We start from the raw sequence: 20,982 nt of genomic DNA, 5'->3' as shown, positions 1-20,982 counted from the left end.
CTTATGGTCTTAAACTGGCTATTTTTTTTTAATTCTTATTTTAGTTTCTTGTACTATCTTATTGTGTATTTTAAGTGTATCTGAAATATCAAACACACTGTGAAGCACTTTGGTCAGCTGTGTGGCTGTTTGTAAATGTGCTATATAAATAAACTTGAACTGTGTTTGGACTTGTTCTTGTTCAGATCTGTCACGGCGGGACAAAGGCGAATGAGGATCCAAATGCAGAAAGAGATTTAATGACAAACAAGAAAACAGGTACAAAGACAGGCAGGCAAAACAAGACCGAACACAGAGCTGACAGGAAACAGGAACTTTGAAACGACTAGCACCAGGGAAGTGAACAAACAGAGAATATATAGGTGACAGGAACCAATGACAAAGTAGAGACAATCAGAGACAAAAACACACCTGGAGGAAAGATTGAGTACAATTAGTGTCCATGGTAAACAAGAAGTGGGTGGAGCAAACAATTAATAACAAGGCAAGGTAGCAGACAAACAAAGGAAAACAGACAGACTCATTACAGCTGGTGGGTATTCCAGAAAGCTTGGTTAACTTACCATTTGGTAAATCATAACCTCTGGGTTGATTTTACCCCAAACAGGCATACCATGAGTATGTCAGTTCCAAAACACCTGAGAAGAGTTAGTTTAATCAACTTCCAACTGGTTACCCAGAATTTATGCGCGTGCACAGTGCATATATAAAGACATTTTCAATGGATCGCCGATTTCACGAGTCACCATGGAAACTCAAAACGAAAAAGAGAGCGGCGTATTTCACAAAGGCGGAGTTGGAGGTTTTAATGCACGCTTATGAGGAGTTTAATAATATTAAAAAGAAGCAATACAGCTGCATCGGCTAAAGCAAGAGAGTTGGCTTGGCAAAAAATAACGGACAGAGTAAATGCGTGAGTGTATTAAATTACAAATTTGGTATTGGCTCCCGTTTTATTATAATGCAAAATAATGAAGTATGACTTATACATCCTTTTGGATATGTTATATCACTATGAAAGCATTTTCTTTTCCTGCCATTTATTTCTTTAGTTTAAAATAATAATGTATATTTTTTTTATTTAATAAGGTGTAATCCTTCTGGAGCCAGAAGAACTTTAAGCCAAGTCAAAATAAAACACAAAAACATTCTGCAAAAAGGTAATATTTGATTACACATGACTCTCTGTCACTTAAAGGCTTTTTGAACAAGATTAATTTTTATGTAGGCATATTTTATTTAACTGCATATGATGTATAGGCTACTGTGATCTTAGTCTGACATGTTACTCTTTTCATGTATTATTTTCTTTGATAATATTGAGAATTTAATGGGTTGTGTGTTCTTATAGATACTGATGGACGATTGTATTATTGAACCCTCCAGAAAGAACGCAGTCTGTCACAGTTGTAAGTGATTTGTTGTCAGGTACCTTTAGTTACTTTTAGTTTTTTTTTTTTTTTTTGGCAGATAATGTATACTTGAATATTTCTCCTGTAGGATGAAGATGATGACGATGAAGAGACCACATCTGCGGTGACAGAAGTGGACAATGCTAGTAGATCCACTGAGGTATGATACATACCATTTATAATGTATGGCCCCTTTTGGCATTAGAGTAACAAACTGTCATTGTCCTTTCACAGTACATACCTAGGGATTTGCCCACAGATGAGGGTCCTTCAACCTCAGCACACAATCTAAGCAGGGTAAGAATTTGTGTCCAGGTGTCCATATTTGAATTTTATTGTCTGACCAAACAATCTCATTCATTAAATTTTTTCCACCTTCCTAGTTGCCAGCAAAGGAGCTGTATAAGGTCCATCTTCAAAAACAAATAAGAAAAAGTGACATGTGACATGGAGATGGACCTTATACAGCTTCAAATGGAAGAGAAAAGGCTCCTCATTAAAAAAGCAGCACTTGAAATTGAATTACTGGACCATCGCCTTAAGGTGAGAACTTTAATCTGTTGCATGTTGAAAGTGGTATGTGTGTGTGTGTGTGTGTGTGTGTGTGTGTGTGTGTGTGTGTAAAGCAATATAAAAAAACATTTTATTGAATTTTACTTTTATTGTTTTTCAGGAAATAAAGAAATAACCTGCCTGGCAGACCAGTGCAAAAAATTAATAAAAGTAATTGACAGATCCTGTCTCTCAAGTCTTCTGTCTCTGCTGGCCTCTAAAATCTGTAGGTGTTCCTCTGGGCCATCTTCCTCAATACAAGGAGGGTGGCTCTCTACTCTTATAGTGGCAATATTGTGAAGCACAACACAATCCACTAAAATGTCTCATGCCCTCTCTGGACTAACCCGGAGCCCACGCAGACACTGAAACCGAGATTTGAGGATCCCTAAAGTCATCTCCATCTTGGCCTGTGTGCGGTTGAGAGCCAGGTTAAACCGTGTCTGTGGTCCAGGTTCAGGGTGTCATTAAATAGGGCAGACAAGGGTATCCTCTGTCCCCCAGCAAGTAACCATTGTACTGTCCTGTAATGATTGAAGTGTACAACACAAATTGAATGTAAAAAGAAAAAAAACACAATTGTATAAAGCAAAACATACCCTGCTGAAATGTCTGGCATAATGATGACTCGTGGAAAATTCTGGCATCATTCACAGATCCTGGCCATTTTGGCTCGACATTGGAAATGATTTGGTTTGCCTCACATATTACCTAGTTAGTGGAAAAAGTAATGACTTTAATGATTTTAAGAAGGGAACAAATTAAGTTGTTACCTGCACATTGATACTATGAATAGATTTCCTACTAACATAGTCTCCCTCATTTATTGGTGGAGCTTTAATAGGAATGTGTGTGCCATCAATGCACCCAATTACATTTGGAAACCATGAAACAAAGTTATGGAAGTATGAAGGGTGTGTGTGTGCATAATTAATACATGTATAGATATAAATAATATGACTAAATATTAAATATGCGTCATAGATTTTACTACAAAGGACAAACCTGCTACTCTGTGGAATTCGTCTTTAATAACAAGCAGAGGTTTATGGCCAGGGAACTGCACAAACGTGGGTAAGAACTGTTTAAGTGCCAGACATACTGTACGAACGGCTCTACACACAGTTGCCTTTCCCACATGCTCTGAATCGCCCACACTGTACAAAAAATGGCCAGACGCAAAAAACCTAAGTGCTAAGCGCAGAACCGCAGTTTGTCATATTTGCGATATGCGGTTTTAAAAGACGTGTTAAATAAACTAACGAATCTTTTGAAAAAGGGTATACAAACACATCAATACGCAGTCTTATAACCCTCTCCCGACGAAAAAACCATGCTCACCAACCTTCTGCAACGAAGTTACACTGAAACATAACCTGCTCCCGAGCAGGTTATCTTCAGAGAGTCAGTTGCTATGGTTACATACATACCCGGAAAGTTACCTCCGTTTTTGGAACCGAAAGTTGAGGTTGTCCACGAACTTACCCTTAAACATACCCAGGTATGTCACATAACCTGCTTTCTGTAATACCCCCCTGGGGTGTAACACTATTTGTATCTCTACAAAACTATATTGTGTGTCATTCTAAAAAGGGTGACCCATGCTAAAGGCTATAAATTGTAATATTACCAAATATTGTTTATTCTGAAGAGTTTTGCTATCTCATTGGTGTGCTTTACATATATCCAAGCTGTTCTTAAAACCTTTTTAAAAAAGAATTTGTTGTCTAGTCCAGACATACATGACTTTCCCTCATAATGTTATACTGTATTTTCACCAAGGAAAAAGCTTGACCATGAAGACTAACTGTTTCTCCCTAACTTTATATCAACACCACAGTGGTATGTCTCAGTGTCCTGTACTGTCAGCTCTCTGATCATTACCAAGAATGCTGCTGATTAGGTGTCATCAAGCAGTGAGAATTTTCCAGAATTTACCCACTGTTTAATATTTTGGAGATCTGTCGACAGATCACACACGTCATATTGTCTATTAGAAGCTCCAAATTGCTCAGTATTTGCTGTCTTTATTACACTGGACTGAATCTGAGCCTGTGTTAAACTCCTGAGAAACACTGAGGAATTATCATGACAATAGTTTAAGTTTCCTCAGCCAGTGCTTTTATTGGAATGAGGAAAATAGTCGCTATTCCACTATCAGAGTATGGGGTGAAGACTAAAGTAATCAATCTCAGATTAGCATATTTACTCACTTTGAGGATTGCCAATTGCTACCAAAACATTAAATATGAAACAACTAACACTCAGTTTCACTTAACACAATCGTAGCATGCTAATGAATATTTGTTACACCAGAAATCAGCAGTGCTTCTTCTGACAATACCATGAAATCTGTGTTTTGACATTATATCATGAAATGGAATTAGCATCTTTATCTTACCATACCAGGAAATGTTGTCCTTTTTAACTGGCAACAGTGTATGATAATGTTATTTTTTAACCTATTACACCTACTATCTAGATAAGTCTATAGGTATGGACAATATGGACAATTTTGTGGCCGCAGGGGTTTCAAGCATCAGCTGTGAATGGAGAGAAAGTGGGTGGAACCAGCAGGTAATATGATGATTCTCAGCTGTGTTATTTATGTGTGTTTATGTGAGAGCAATGCAGCTGCCAGACACACACACACACCTGATGGTAACAAAAGCTTTGTGTCTGGAACTGATCTGTTTTTGTTTAGTTGTTATGATTTGTTGACTTATTGAAAGTGAGCTGAAAAGTGTGGACTGATTAACACAAGCTCAGCTAAAATTTCAACTGAGTCATCCCCAACATCTTCACAAACCAGGCTGTACAGTGGTACTGAAACACTGCATGGGCACGGGGAAGATTCAGATAACGTCATGGAATGAAAGACAAAAACACCATGTACACTTATACACACAAGACCTAATTACTGTTTGGCTTTATAATCTACAGTTACAGAAGTGTGACAATTTGTAATTTCACTATCTGGTGTCACCCAGAAAAAGACAAGGCTGCTTTCTAGTTCCTTCCAAAGTTTCTTCCTAATTTTGTGTATTTTTTCATTGACATTGTTTTCTCAGACTTACATACAGTATCTCACAGAAGTAAATACACCCCTCACATTTTTGTAAATATTTTATAATTTTTCATGTGACAACACTGAAGCTACAATGTAAAGTAGTGAGTTAAATTTGCTGTTCCCTCAAAATAACTCAAGCTACACACCGCCATTAATGTCTAAACCGCTGGCCACAAAAGTGAGTACACCCCTAAGTGAAATTGTCCAAATTGTGCCCAATTAGCCATTTTCTCTCTCCAGTGTCAAGTGACTCCTTAGAGTTACAAGGTCTGAATGGGCAGCAGGTGTGGCCAAAACACAAATTGGGCCCAAAGTGTCAATATTTTGTGTGACCACCATTATTTTGTTTGACCACCAATATTTTGTGTGACCACCATTATTATTATAGATCACCAGAGAATCACAGGTTGTGACTGGAGTCCCCTTCCACTCCACCATGATGACATCACGGAGCTGGTGGATGTTAGAGACCTTGTGCTCCTCCACCTTCTGTTTGAAGATGACCCACAGATAGGTCTGGAGACATGCTATCTATCACCTTTACCCTCTGCTTCTTTAGCAAGGCATTGGACATTTTGGCGGTGTTGTTTGGGGTCATTATCATGTTGGAATACTGCCTGCGGCCCAGTCTCCAAAGGTGAGGGGATCACACCCTGCTTCAGTATGTCACAGTACATGTTGGCATTCATGGTTCGCTCAATAAACTGTCGTCCCCAGAGGCAGCAGCACTCATGCAGACCCAGACCATGACACTCCCACCACCATGACTGACTGTAGGCAAGACACACTTGTCTTAGTATTCCTCACCTGATTGCTGCCACTCACATTTGATACCATCTGACCCAAATAAGTTTATTTTGGTCTCATGAGATCACAGGACACGGCAATCCACATCCTTCATCTACGTCTTCAGCAAACTGTTTGCGGGCTTTCTTGTGCATCATCTCTGGAAGAGGCCATGCAGACTAATTTGATGCAGGGTCCGGTGTATGGTTTGAGCATTGACAGGCCACCCCTTCAACCTCTGCAACAATATTGGCAGCATTCATACAGTATGTCTATTTCCCGATCACAACCTCTGGATACAACTTGTTTGGTCGACAATGACAAGGCCTGTTCTAAGTGGAAACTGTCCTGTTAAACCGATGTATGGTCTTGGCCACCATGCTGCAGCTCTGGCTGCTTTCACACCTGCCTTGTTTAGTTCGGTTGAATCGTACCAGAGTTCGATTGCTCATTTGGTGCGGTTCGTTTTGGGCAGGTCAGAATGCAGCAATCGAACTCTGGTGTGCACCAAACGCGGACCAAACAAGCGTACCGAGACCTCCTTGAAGAGGTGGTCTCGGTACGCTTTCAAACAAACTCTGGAGCAGTTCGTTTATGGTGAGAACACGATCCGAAATCGAATACACCTAACTGCAAAAAGTATTGCGCATTTTGGACTAAACCAGCTGCCGTAGTGGGTCGTTGGCAATATTTTCGGAAGATGAGCATGTCACAGTTTCGCAAAAGTAATGCTCGCCACCTCCTGAAGTGTCTTGCGATGGGTCTTCGCCATTTGCAGTGCATTAAAATGATATATTCAAGCCTCATCCGTGCTTCATTCTGAAAATTAAGCGATGTAGTAGATTACAACCACGAACATAATTGCAGCGCGCAGTCGTCTCTCCATGGTGTATGCTGTATTTTCCTGCTTTTTCCTCTTTTTGTTTACTTCCGTAGTTTCATTGGAATTTCCCGCACGTTTATTCTGACCAATCGGGAAGCAGTTTAGGAAATACGCTCAAATGTGGCCAGTGAGTGATGTGGATGTTATCACATGACTGCATTTTGGTTCGTTTCAACTAGTGCGGAACAGAATGATCAGTGTGGTGTGAAAAGGAACCAAAACTGCTAAAAAGCTACAATGTATCATTTTTTGCTTTTGGTCCGGACCAAATGAACCGAACTATAGGTGTGTAAGCACCCTCAGTTTTATGGTCTTATGCCATGAGGTCCCATGTTAAACTTCCTGAAACCAGCATAAGAGAGTGAGAGCAATAATACCAAATTTAACACACCTGCCATTCACACCTGAGACCTTGTAACACTAACGAGTCAAATGACACTGGGAGAGAAAATGGCTAATTGGGCCCAATTTGGACATTTTCATTTAGGGGTGTGTTCACTTTTGTGGCCAGGGGTTTAGATATTAGTGGCTGTGCCTTGAGTCATTTTGAGGGGTCAGCAAATTTACACTGTTATACAAGCTGACCACTCACTGCTTTACATTGTAGCAATGAGTCATTTCTTCAGCGTTGTCACATGAAAAGGTAGAATAAAATACTTAGTGAAAAATGTGAGGGGTGTACTCAATTCTGTGAGATACTGTATATACACTGTGATGGTAGAGCATGCACTGCTGCCTTTCAGTTGGGCTGAAGTTCCACCACACCAGAGAGATGTTAGAGGCTTGCACATAGAAGCTGCACAATGGGATAAACAGCAAATCTATAACCAGCTTTCGCCAACCAAGGGAATTTTTGCAGGGGAGACAAAGTGCTGCTCCTCGTCCCAAACACCAAATTCCTGGCAATGTGTCAGGGCCCATACGCGTTTGTATCATGTTAATCTGTTAAATGGATGGAACCTGTTTTTGCGGTGTCTGCATTTGCTATTGCCCACAACATGTACATCCGGATTTCTGCAAAGCTGCTTCGTGTATACACAAAAAAACAAACAAACATAATCCTTCATAAATAAAAACACAAGAAATTTATTGAAATACAGAATCAGAGATATTTTACTGTGTAGCCTCCAGGCAGAAACCTCAGAACTTAACAGTGCGTAATTACTACATTAATCATTTTACAAAGCAATATTTTAAATGATTCAGTTGCATGTGTTATTCTTTATAAATCATTACAAGTAGGTGCAATTACAAAATGATAAAATATAACCACAGTAAAATAACCTACAGTGTACTATTATGAAAGAGAACAACAACAAATGCTACCAAAGCAGTGTGCTAGGCTTTACACAACTTCTACTGTCTTGCTTTAAAGCATGGAAAAGAAAGGACGGATAACTGGCCATCAGTAACCGAGATTAGGAATTAAACCCAACTGGTATTCATACATCATGAAAGTATAGTCACAAACTACAGGTATGGGCTTCTTTTTAGTCGAATGGTGACTCTGTATCACCACCATAACTTTGCATATCTTTACTGGAACTTTCCGTTAACAGTGCAGCACAGCTCCACATATAGTGTGGATGTAGTACAGAAAAACAAGATATATAAACACAGAGTAGAATATCTGCCCCAATTACAAAGCCCTGAATAATAATCTAGTCAAAATGTATATGACTGAGTGTGTCATACTTACACAAGTGCTCTTCCTTATTAAAGATAATCTCTGGAATTGTATTATTGGAGTTGGTGGTGTTAGTGTGGAAACTCACTGCTGTGTAATTCAGATCTTCAGCAGATTTCTCAGATGACTCCTGAGCAGCACTGCCTGGGGTATCCGAGAGATCTGTGGGCTACTGAGCTGTGGAGTAGACGTCCTGATCAGGAGGGATTGTGGGTAGTTGAGCAATAGAGTAAACTTTGGAATCACAGGAGCTTGTGGGGAACTTTGTGTTGGAATTGACGTTTTGGGAAGGCTTAGAAGGGATCGTGGGTAATTGAGCAGAAGCATAGACTGTGAAAATCGCAGCATCTGATGCAGAAAGTCTTCCAGTATTTTTAACTTCCTCATACTCACAGACAAAAACACAGAGGAACAAATTCAAAATTATATGAAAGTTTATTTCCATTTTTTTTTTTAAAGACGGTATGTTTTTGTTTTGATTATACAAACATCCACTGGTGACAATTACCTCTTGGTCGTTTCCTGAGCAGTGAACAGAACTTTTGTCTATAGGTGATTTTCCTGATGAAAGAAGTCAGAAGTTATTATTACTGTTGATGTTTTTAGGTTGATAATAATTAGGCTAATAATTATTTTATATTCCGCTCAGTGTTTGTAGTTGGCTTGATTTTATTTTCCCTGTCATATTTATTTCAGACCTACATTTCTACAATAGAATTTAAATACATATCTGTTTAATACTCTTACAGAGTAAGCTGTGTATATGACTGAACACCAGACCCTGGAGATGTGAGGCAGGATATGAATAATATGAAACCTGTTAAATATTAGATCATATTTTAGTGTACCTTGAATCTTGTACCAAAAAAAAACAAAGGAAACTGAGACTCCAAACAGAAGCAGCACTAGCAGGCATACAGACACAAAGATCATAGTGGAAGAAGGAAAATCTGAAAGAGAACCGAACACATAGCTATGTGTAAAATACAGAAGTCAGAAGATTAACAGACAATAATAGTTACATATGACTTCAATTTCTGAAAATAAAAACACTGCTCTATTAAAGCACACATTATTGTTCAATTGTTCGTTGTTCTATCACTAAATCATTTCTATTTGATTTCTAAACAAGGTTTAACATTGTGCACAAAGCAGGTCTACAGACATACAGTACATTGTTTTAATTCAGTATATGAATTATCCTTTTTAAATATAAACTGTTAATAATATCATAGACTAGTTTTTGGTTAGGATGTGTACTGATTCTTTGCTTTAACACAAATCCTATGTAATGTCAGAGAAGTTAACACAATCTGTCTCCATGTTTACAAAACTCACCATGTTGATTTATCAGGTTAATCAGTGTAACGGTCAGGTTGATCTGTGTGAAATAAACCTTGAATCCATTATCACTTGTCCAGGCTTTTTCAGCTCCGCACCAGTATTCACCAGCGTCCTGCTCAGTTACATCTCTAATACTCACAGTGAAGTTCTGTTTTGCTCTGTCATCATACAGGGACATCTTCCCATTATTTACAGACTGTCTATTTTCTTTAACAGATGTATTATAAAAACAAGCATCTTGCCACCCCGTCTTGCAGAGAAATTTGGGGTCACTACTGAGGAATTCTGGGTAATTACAGGTGACAGTCAAATCTTCTCCAAAATTAACAGTCTTATTGATGAACTTCTCATGGGACAGATCTGCAAATCAACCAATCAGATCAGTTTACATGTGTCTATTTATGTTAAACAATTATGCAGTCAGGTTACAGTAAAGTACATACAAATACAATCACAACATACTTCTCCTGCTAAAATACATTTCTATTTATTCAATATACTCACCTTCTGTTACATTCAGTGTCACTACAGTGTAGATCGCCAGATTATCAGACACAACAACACCACACGCGTATGTTCCTGTGTCCTCTATATTAAGCTCTGTGATAAACACACTGAAGAATCCTGCACTTCTTTTGTCATGAATTGAGAATCTGCCATCATGTGACCAATCACTGTTTGGTTTTGTTTGTATATGATTAAAACACCACTGATGTGTTCTGATCTTACAGAATGATTTTGATAGGTTTTTATATTCATCCTCATATCTGCACTTAATATTGATTCCTCCACGTGCATATGCAGTCACTGAGACTAATGATCCTGTTAGGAGCAAGTTCAAATCATGATCGGTCAAATAAAACTTCAAAAAATCAATTAATAACATTAAAAAAATACTTAAGATAATGGTTGCTGCTAATTTTATGACTATGCACATGATTCAATGTTATCTAAATCAGTGGACAAACTCCTATTTAATAGAGGCGAAGGTCAGCTATCAGGCTGATCTGTCTGTAGAACAATCAGAATAAAAATGTAGGGAAAAAAATAAATAAAAATCACGCGCGCGCACACACACACACACACACACACACACACACACACTGCAAATCTCAGCTCTGAATTTAATGGAATTAATTTCAGGAAGTAAAAAAGGATTAACAGTCTTACATCTTTCTTAAGTTTAATACGGAGGTGCAGAGACGGGTTTGGGTTTAATTGTAAATTTGAAATAATATTCTAGAATCAATGTTAAAATGGACTGATTGTTTAATCAGTCATCCAAAAGGAAAATACAGATTAAATCATGATCTCATTATTTGAAAGTCATAGAAAAAAAATGTCAAAATCAAGATACTTGATTTCTTAAATCAAGATACTAAGAAATATTACTTCAGTACTAACCTAATATATACATTTTATTTTTCATAAGGTTAGTACTGAAGTAATATTTCTTAGTATCTTGTATTTCTGCTAATGACACTGGATCTTTGTAAAGATAAACAGAAGGCAGTGGTGGGAGACTCACCTTTCTTTACCTTCAGTTCCACCGGTGTGCAAATGTCTTTTGCTAAAGTTCTATCAACTACACACTGATACGTCCCATTGTCCTGTACAGTGATCTCTCTGATCATCACCCAGAACTCTGATGATTTGGTGTCATCAAGCAGTGAGAATCTTCCTGAATTTACCCACTGGTGTTTATCTCTTGGCTTTATTTGTTCACAACAGACTGACATTGAACCCTTACAGAAATATTTTTGGTTATCTTTGTATGCTGTATCATACTTGCACTTGATAAGGATTCCTCCTCCTGAATATGCTGTTACTTCCTTTGAGGCTCCTCCATCTAACAAAACACCAAAAACCCATCTGAGCAAAACCTTCCTTCATGTAACACTGCTGATGATAGTGAGGATTATTTTGAAGTGCATTTCTTTACCTGAGATCAGACAGAAGGTGAAGATGAGGAGGATCTTCATCCTGAGTTCACTCTCATAGATCTCTATACCAACTCTGCTTCAGAAAGATATTAAAGCTCCTGTTCTGTTAAACACTGTTACTGTCTCTGTCCTGCTTTGTGAAGGTCTCGTGTCCTCATTTGCATCTTAAACACAATTTGATGCAGTGATAACTTCCCCTTAGCTTTAACTACAAAGAGCTGTACAGGAAGTGTATGTGCGAACTGCATAAACAATAGAAATGCTTTCAAATTTCTGGCACAAAAATGAGCTTCTGGTTACAGGTTGTAAACAATCATATGACAGTGTTTGAGTTTAATATTAGCGTTCTGCTTGTGTGCATTTTTTTTTTTTGAGTTGTGAGTTACTTACATTCTTCACTCTTGTAAATGTTAAATTTTCTATATTTAAATGGGACATTATAAGTGTAGCCCTGATATGGATATTAATGAAGTTACTGTATATGTGAATGTGTCCTTTTAAAAGTTACAGGGAAAGTAAACAAGTTTGTCAATTGTGAACAAGTTTAATATATTGTGATCTGGTGTTTTTGCCCATCAGGACTGTTCTGTGATTTGTGAATGGTTCCCTTTGCTGAACTGATCAACCATGTACAGGATGAATCTGAGAAAATTGTTTGCGTTGACCAAGGACATACAGGTTGATAGGTTTTAGTTGGCTTCTTACGAGTGAAGGGGCTATTTGTTGTTTCATAGGCCACAATGTGCCCAAGACACGTCTTAGTCCTGAAGCAGGTTTGGATTTGTCTGACTGGTGTGTGTTTGTTTACATGTATATTCTTTTACTGATTAACATAATTGTTTATCCCTGCTCGGAGTGTGGTCACCTGGTATGCACTCTGCTGGGGATAGAGCTACATGGACAGGCCGCTGACCCATGTTACTGCTGTCGATGAGGCCGGCTGGAGCTGTTTTTAAAATACTAACTACTGTTGCTCCAGTCAGATTTATGATTGGGTCTTCTTCAGTTAACTATTTGAAGACCTCGGCAGTGTTGGGTCTGTGGTAAACTCGAAAATTGTGCTTATCCATTAGTTTCTCAGTTGCTCCTGGTTGCTTAATTCCACTCAACATTATTTATATTGTTTATTTTGGGGAATAAAACAAACAACCCAAACAACAATACTAGCATAGTATATGCTTGTTTAATCGATCAGGAATACTTGCCAGAATATGAGTACAGATATGACACGACATATACAAGTACATTGAGCCGACATATGACATGATATATAATTTAGTACATTGTGCCGATATATGACATGATATATACGAGTACATTGAGCCAACATATGACATATAAGTACATTGAGCCGACATATGACATTATATATCTGAGTACATTGAGCCGAAATATGGCATGATATATACTGTTTAAGTACATTGAGCAGTATCAGTGAGCAGGATCATTAACAGAAGAGTGTGTAGAGAACTGAGTACACTTTGCTACATCTCATCTAATCAAACCCACACCCAAATGTCGCTGGAGATCACCGTCAGCTTTTATAGAATAATTAGAATATTCATTGTTTCATCACTATCATTTGCAAATCATACTGTGTTATATGTAGAAGGAAGATTTCTCTAAAGAAACAGAAAATTTGATCAGAATTAACTACAATATAACTGGTTAATTAGAATCTTGTCATATTTCAATAGAAAGCATTTTTTTTTAGATATTTGCTAAATATTATACATTCTATAGTATACTTTAATATGATAGAAGCAGCACATAATCAGGAGTCCAGATATAAAACAGTGTGAAAATGTGGCCTTGGTTTAAAATGAAAAACAAACAAGTGCATGTGTGAGAAATGGAAAGGTTAATGAAAATTCCATTGTATTATGCCAATTGCTGCAGTTAATGTTTTGAGGGAGGGAAAAGAAGAATGAGGAGGAGGAAGAGAAAGAAGAAGAAGAAGAAGAAGAAGAAGAAGAAGAAGAAGAAGAAGAAGAAGAAGAAGAAGAAATAATATATGGAAAAAATTGTAGAGATATCTGAACAAAATTGTAAAGATCCAGTGCCTGGATCTAATGAAGCACTAATCTATTCACATATAGCAGTGTAAGATAAAGAAGGTAGGACCAGTGTAAATAAGAAGAAGGAGATGAAAGATGAGAAGAAGGAGAAGAAAAAGAAGAAGGGGAAGAGGAGGAAGAAGTGGAAGAAAAATAAAGAAATATTTCAGCACTGTATGACTTAGCCCTTATGATGCTAAACTAAACAGATGAGCTAATGTGATGGACTGAACTATATTCAGTAGAGACGTCTTCCTTAAACTGTGGAACTGCATCATCAGTGCTGGTGGCATTAGAGTGAAAACTAATTGTTGCATAAGTCAGACCTTCAGCCTCAGTCGAGAAATGTGTGGGTAACTGAACTGTAGAGAAGGTGTCCTGATCAGAGGGGATTGTGGGCAGTTAAACAGTGGAATAAACACTCAAAAAGCACTCAAAGAGTCAGTAGTTATTATTTCTGATATTTATTTTTGAAATTATGATGAATCTTTGAACTTAATACCTTTGCTAGTGTGAATGGAGAAGTATTTTATAAGTTATGACTAAAAGGGTTACAAAAGTTCCACAGCATGCACCATAGCCTACAAACTTGGTCACCATGTACTACATTCCCCAGAACACACACATACTTCCCTGTGTCCTTGGCAGACTATGTATAATGAAAAATAACTGATACAAAATTATAAAAATGAACGCAGATTCAGGTTAGTATATTATATTCCTCAGGAGAGGAAAAATACTTAAATAGTTACTATAGTAACTGCCCTCCTCTGCTATATTAGAGTATGGTATAGCGTTTTTAAACAAATTCAAGACAAAAATGTGGCAAAGCCCCAGCTGAATTCACGGATCAGATCCACTCGGACTGTCCTAATGGGCATGACCTGTCTAATGTCAGGTTTTTGTACCTCGGTTGCCTTCACTGGGGCTTTAAATAAGTTAATTCTAAATTATTAAGCTTTCAAAAAAAGAGTAGCACCATTTTATCAGAATTTCAGAAATACTGGCTTAATAAATACATTCCACAGAGATCAGATGTTACAGTAGATTTACTCTACAGATGACTACAAAGGTGTACTGCTGTTATTATATGCTCCAGTTTTCCCAGCAGGTTATAAATTGACTTCTTTTTAACACACAATACACAAGATTGAGCCTGAGCAAATCAGGCTGTACTGTATATATACTGTATTCTTACACAGTGGTTTAAATGATGGCCTCAGATTTGTTGCAGTTTTATTTAGCAACACTTTACCCACTAACTTATTCTCTTTCAGGTTTTTTTTTAAATCCTGTCATGTATTTATTAATCTATAACATGTTGGTTGTTTTGTTCGCTCTTCTGGATTAATCTGGAACTCACCGTGTCACTGATGCTCCTGCTGAATATGTATTTGAATAAATTGATCTTAACAGTGACAATACACACATTCACTTGTTCATTGGGAGCTATTTTAAGCAGCCTTGTTAGCATGTTTGGGAACTTTTGCACAACAGTAATTTGAGTTTAGGATTGAACACCAGAATAATGATGCAGCAACTAGCGTTATAAATTAGTCATACTAAATATGTCAAACAATTCCTGGAAGAGAAACAGTCACTTTAACCTACAAGCTGATCAAGGGATTTAATGGATCAGATTCCTCAGTTATGTAGTTAAACTATGCATCTGAGCAGATTCACCTGCTGGAGGAGAAGCTGGAGTAAAGTCAGATGATGATATTGTTGACAATGAAGATGCTGCTACTGATGATTGTGGTGGTGGTGGGAGTGGTTTTATTTGTGATGATGACAATGGAGATCTGAATAAAATCTGAGCTGGATTTGAGCCTGAAATGTTTAGTTGGATAATTAAAAGACATTTTTATATGAAACAAATAAGTTCAGAAATTAAGTTATATTTAATAAAATTAAATGGCACAGGGACAAAGTATTGACCATGTTTACTGAAATGTATTAATACTTTGTACAAAAGCCTTTGTTGATTATGACAGCTTCAACTAGTTGCATGCACAGTCATGAAGCTCGAAGGTTCCATGGGCCTCTTCTATGAACTCTGATCTATATTCTTCCCATAGATTTTTTCATTGGATTCAGGTAATGTGATTGTCTGGACCATTTTAGCCACTTTATTTTCTTTCTCGAAAACCAATTGAGAGCTTCCTTGGCTTTGTGTTCGGGATTATTGTCTTGCTAAAATGTCCCTTGTTTCACCCTAGTAGATGGCAGCAGATTTTTTTTATCAAGAATATCTCAGTACGTTTGTAAATACATCCTTCCTTTAATTATATCTAGTTTGCCAGCTCTGTACATAATCTTTGTATGGATTACTTGGGTTGTTACTGACATCTTCTGAAAACTTAATGTCAACAGCATCTTTATAAATATATAAAGCTGATGTGTTCAAAATTTATTTTACCCGCCGTATTATTTAGTCTGAAAGAACATAAGTCAGATATTTAGCAGATATTATCAACTAGACCACATCAGTTCCAGAATTTAACAAGTTTCCTTCTAAAAATAACTTTTTATTTTTAGTTTGTTCTATTCACTAACTGCCAATAATATCACACACTAGTCTTAAAATATCATGAAAATATTGTAAAACTATATTTAAGGACTGTACTGAAATATGTTTTCTTCATATTTTGTATTTTCAGTGCTAATGATACTAGAGGTTTATTTTATAGTTTTATTTTTTAGAAGATAAAAATAAGGACTTTGGTAAGAGAAACACCTCCTTTTACCAAATTTCTATCAGTTCCACAAGTTTCATTGTCCTCTAAAGTGAGTTCTCTGATCATCACCCTGAGCTGATTTGGTGTCATAAAACAATGTAATTTAACTGAATTTACCAATTTGTTCTTATGTTAATATTTTGTTAACACAGCCTGCCCATGAACCCTTACAGAAATATTTTGGGGTTTGAGTACATTCTGTATCATACTCACTGGTGGTAAGGACACCTTCTCCTGAAGACATCCTTTCATCTGTTACTGATCCTCCACCTAACAAAAGACCAAAAATCTCCACATTAAACAATATTAAATCCATCTCAGGAAAACCTTCCTTCATGTAATGCTCCTGATAGTGAGTTTTATTTTGAAGTGCATTTCTATACCCGAGGTCATACCTGCCCATGAACCCTTACAGAAACATTTTGGGGTTTGAGTATATTCTGTTTCATACTCACTGGTGATAAGGACACCTTCTCCTGAAGACATCCTTTCATCTGTTACTGATCCTCCACCTAACAAAAGACCAAAAATCTCCACATTTAAAAAATGCTTCTGATGATAGTGAGTTTTATTTTGAAGTGAATTTCCTTACCTGAGATCAGACAGAGCATGAAGATGAGGAGGATCTTCATCCTGAGTTCACTCTCACAGATTTCTACACCAACTCCACTTCAGAAAGATACCAAAGTTCTGTAACTCCTGCTCCTGTTCTGTTACACACTGTTATTGTCTCTGTCTCTGTCCTTCTGTGTGAATATGTTGTGTCTTCATTTACATTTTCACAAGACATTATTGCAGTACTAACTTCCCTTTAGCTTTTATTGGAATACACAGTGCAAAAATGCAATGCAAATGATTTCAGATTTTTCGACACAAAAAAAGTCTCTGGTCACTTACAGTGTGCAGTCAACTGTACATTTACAGCATTTGGCAGACACCCTTATCCAGAGTGACTTACATTTTACTCTCATTTTATACAACTGAGAAATTGAGTTTTGCTCAATATTCTGCTTGATAGACCTGTTACTCAAACTCTCCATGCAGTAGTCTAAAACTGTACCACCTAATCTAAAACACCCCAATCATATGAAGATGTTTCAGTGTTAAATAATAGCCTTCTGCATGTGAGCATCTTCTTCCCAATGTGATTTTATTTTTACTCTCAGCTCTCCAGTATTAACTTTACTGAGGATATTTATTACTCCACATCACTGTGAGATGCTCTACTGTCATCTTCAGCACAAGGAATGTAACACAGAAAGATAAATACAGTTTAATCTGAAAAATCAGCATTAACTATGGAGGAATAACAATGTTAATGATGAGAGAGCAGGACTTTGTGCTTCCTGCCTGCTCACCACCTTCCCTGCTGTCTGTTTGTGAACACTGAGGGTTTAACACAATGATACTGTATATTGTGTCTCACACAATAGTGTGATAGTAATAGCAATAGAATAGTAGTGTACTAGTACACAATAGTGTATGTACTTATGTATGCAGGTACGCAAATAACTTCTGTATCTCATTGTAGATAAGGGTATCTGCGAATCGCTGTAAATCTATAAAATAAAATGTTGATATAATATTACACTGTGGTGTTTTGGTGTCAAGTTTAAACTTGAATATTCTGTTATTTTGCCCCTTTCACCACAGTTATGATACTGTACTTAATTCTGTACCTTATTTGTTTGTTTGTTTTTTTGTTTGTTTGTTTGTTTGTTTATGTAAAAGAGGACAATGTACAATAATGTAAATGTACCCGAGTTAGCTCAAAAGTGCTAATTTTCATCGGCAGTCCTCCTGCCAAATGTGAAAAGGGCAACCTTAAAAATAATCAAAATTATAAAAATCACAAAACAAAATTACATACAACACATTATAGTTAGCAAACACAATTCATGTAAAATAATTACAAATATATAAAAATACACACAGCAAGAATTAGTGCCCACAGGTTTGGCTCTCTACAAGCCATTTATTTGCATTCTTTTTGAATGAAAAGAATGACAAAGACTTTCTGATGGTTTCCGGTACTGTGTTCCATTGCTGACCTGCCCTTACCGAGAAAACAGCCTGACCAAAAGACCAAATTTTTTTTTTTTTTTTTTTTGTGTTGACACCAGGAGCTCAGTCACCAGAAAAGAGTTCATGAACATCAGGGTTTCAGTCCCTACAGATTTATTTCACACCATCATCCACAAGTCTGTGAATGTACTGGACATCCTGGTGAAAGGTGCCCTCGACTGTGCACATGCAGTGAAATGCTGGAGGAGGGGAAACGTGTCAGTGCGCTCTTTATAAATATATATATACACACACTGCAGCTGGGAATTTCACTCTTCAATATGCCTCGACTGTGTAAAACGATGGACAAGCAATATCATCTTTTGTCGTGTGCTTAAATTCCTCCATGAATTCGGCGTCCTAAGCCTGTGTAGAAACCTGCCAAATCTACTGACCAGTTTGTGTTCATGTGACATGGTGGTGTGTGCCAATAAGTCCATTAAAGGGCATGTACGTCATTGAATCCCCAGATTATTTGTAATCATGAAGCTGTTTGTCTGTAGTGTGGATTGCCTGTCTAGTTAGTGTTTAACTCTTCCAATGAACGAATGACGACTGTCCACTTGCTGAATACTAACAACAGTGACACTTCGTTAGTAATAGGAATAGGCACTGTTCTGTTTAACAGCTCGACACATAAGGTTTAAAACCGTGTATAGTGGAATGAGCATGTAAAATAACTGCTGAAGCACAGACGGTCTTGCACTTTATTTGTGGTGAAAAATGTATTCAGTCTTCAAATGGCCAGTGGTTTTTTACCGTACATGAGGGCCTTAATGCCCTGAAGCCCCACCCTCGAAATTCCATTGCTTTGGATCAGACTTCCATTTCTCACACTCAAAAATTTATACCATTGTTATAAAAATAATTTTTACTAGTCAAATAATAAAGGCTTCTGTAAAATCGAGTGTTTAAGTACCATATAATTATACGTTTTTAAAAAGTTTGTGATTGATTATCATGCTGATAATGCAAAACTTATCCAGGACTAACGGTGATATTTGTGGGAAAGGACGAAAGAAATCTAGCAATGCAATGTGAAAGACACAAATGATCTATATTTAATAAACAAGATGGTAATTCTACAGGACTGAGAATCAATACTGCCATCTAGAGAAAATTTTAGTCAAAGTATTAATTTACAGGCATCTAGTTAGTGTTTAACTCTTCCAGTGAATGAATGACGACTGTCCACTTGCTGAATACTAACAACAGTGGCTCTTTCTGATCAGAATAGGTAAACAGCTCGACACATAAGGTTTAAAATCGCATATAGTGGAATGAGCATGTAAATTAAGTGCTGAAGCACTTTATTTGTTGTGGAAAATCTATTCAGTCTTCAAAGGGCCAGTGGCTTTTGACAGTACATGAGGGCCTTAAAGCCCCAAAGCCCCACCCTCGAAATTCCACTGGTTTGGACCAGACCTCTATTTCTCACACTCATAGATTTATACCATTGCTAAAAAAATGATTCTAAGTAGTTTAATAATAAAAGCTTCTGTAAAATGGAGCGTTTAACACACATAAAAATTTTTTAAAAAGTTTGTGATTGGTTATCATGCTGCTAATGCAAAACTTATCCAGGTCTAACGGTGATATTTATGGGAAAGGAAGAAAGAAATCTAGCAATGCAATGTGAAAGACACAAATGATTTATACTTAATAAATAAGATTCTATAGAGCTGAGGTTCAATACTGCCATCTAGAGAGAACTTTAGTCAAACAAACAAAGTATTAATTTCCGGACATAATTTTTATATGTAATCGTTTAAATAAAGATGCTATTTGATGGTTTACTATTTTCTCTGCTAGAAACAATACTATGTGCAAGTTTTTTTATTATTATTATTTAACATCCTTGTCCTAGAGATGTACCAGCTCCAGTTAGACTCTGCTATACTAAAGAGGAGATGCCAACTCCATGTGGTCTTTGAGGACAACAATCCCCTCATAAATACAACATTTGTCAGATTGTATATTTATAATCACACCCTCCAGTGTCAACCATATGAGGATGAGGTTCCCCTTTGAGTCTGGTTCCTCTCAAGGTTTTTTACTGAGTCACCTCAGACTTGCTCATTGGGGATAAACACAAACCTTGAATTTTGCTTTCTATTAATCTTTCTATTAATCTTTATATTATTCTTTATAACAACCTTTTGTTCTATGTTTATGTTCTGTTAAGCTGCTTTGAGACAATGTCAATTGTAAGAAGCGCTGTACAAATAAATTTGAATTGAGGAGTTCTGTAACTTCTGTAAGGAGTTACATCAACTTCTTTAGATGTTTCCAGAATGTTTCTGCTATGAAGTAGAGAACTGGAGAACCACAGATATGAGCACAGAGAGCTGTATCAGTGAGCATGGTCATTAAAAAAGAGCGTGTAGAGAAACTTCCACATATGAGTGTATGTCAGTCAGTTGAGCACCGAGCACTGAGACACGCT

The 20,982-nt window shown here is 37.1% G+C and overlaps 1 long non-coding RNA gene and 1 pseudogene across 1 annotated transcript; one reads left to right on the top strand and one right to left on the bottom strand.

Moving 5' to 3' along the window:
* Positions 1–1,511: 1,511 nt before the first annotated feature.
* LOC113640794 lies at positions 1,512–1,956 on the top strand. Its single transcript, XR_007140524.1, has 3 exons — positions 1,512–1,572; positions 1,647–1,709; positions 1,796–1,956. It is a non-coding gene; the product is annotated as an uncharacterized LOC113640794 (long non-coding RNA).
* A 125-nt stretch (positions 1,957–2,081) lies between these two features.
* On the bottom strand, positions 2,082–5,723 carry LOC125141208 (annotated as a pseudogene).
* Positions 5,724–20,982: the final 15,259 nt, after the last annotated feature.

The sequence above is a fragment of the Tachysurus fulvidraco genome, chromosome 5, assembly GCF_022655615.1.
Source record: "Tachysurus fulvidraco isolate hzauxx_2018 chromosome 5, HZAU_PFXX_2.0, whole genome shotgun sequence".
Lineage (NCBI taxonomy): Eukaryota > Metazoa > Chordata > Actinopteri > Siluriformes > Bagridae > Tachysurus > Tachysurus fulvidraco.
The sequence above is the reverse complement of the archived record's forward strand: the minus strand, read 5'-3'. Positions and strand labels throughout refer to the sequence as shown.